This window comes from Bison bison, unplaced genomic scaffold (assembly GCF_000754665.1).
Source record: "Bison bison bison isolate TAMUID 2011002044 unplaced genomic scaffold, Bison_UMD1.0 scf7180017864280, whole genome shotgun sequence".
NCBI lineage: Eukaryota > Metazoa > Chordata > Mammalia > Artiodactyla > Bovidae > Bison > Bison bison.
The window spans coordinates 2,844,107-2,844,562 of NW_011494852.1; the positions used below are offsets into that span (position 1 = coordinate 2,844,107).

The 456-nt window shown below is 60.7% G+C and overlaps 1 protein-coding gene and 1 long non-coding RNA gene across 3 annotated transcripts in view; both read left to right on the forward strand.

The window, feature by feature from the left end:
* Positions 1 to 456, forward strand: part of GPI (glucose-6-phosphate isomerase) — a 33,134-nt gene that overhangs the window by 27,045 nt on the left and 5,633 nt on the right. The window lies entirely within an intron of this gene.
* The window catches only part of LOC104995210, a 1,163-nt gene that overhangs the window by 431 nt on the left and 276 nt on the right, over positions 1 to 456 (forward strand). Inside the window, exon 2 of the long non-coding RNA XR_826043.1 lies at positions 14 to 447. This is a non-coding gene — a long non-coding RNA (uncharacterized LOC104995210). The remainder of the gene's footprint in view (positions 1 to 13; positions 448 to 456) is intronic.

The window sequence follows — 456 nt, forward strand, 5'->3', positions numbered from 1 at the left end:
AGACCTGGTGCAGGTATGGAGGCCTGGATCTGTTTGTTTGGTGAGGCCGATCCTGTGCAGGTATGAGGCCCGGGTCTGTCGGTGTCTTGAGGAGGCTGGAGCTGGTTCAGGTATGAGGCCCGGGTCTGTTGGTGTCTGGGGAGGCCGGACCTGTGCAGGTATGAGGCCCAGGTCTGTCAGTGTCTGGTGAGCCCAGACCTGGTGCAGGTATGGAGGCCTGGATCTGTTTGTTTGGTGAGGCCGATCCTGTGCAGGTATGAGGCCCGGGTCTGTCGGTGTCTGAGGAGGCTGGAGCTGGTTCAGGTATGAGGCCCGGGTCTGTTGGTGTCTGGGGAGGCCGGACCTGTGCAGGTATGAGGCCCAGGTCTGTCAGTGTCTGGTGAGCCCAGACCTGGTGCAGGTATGGAGGCCTGGATCTGTTTGTTTGGTGAGGCCGATCCTGTGCAGGTATGAGGC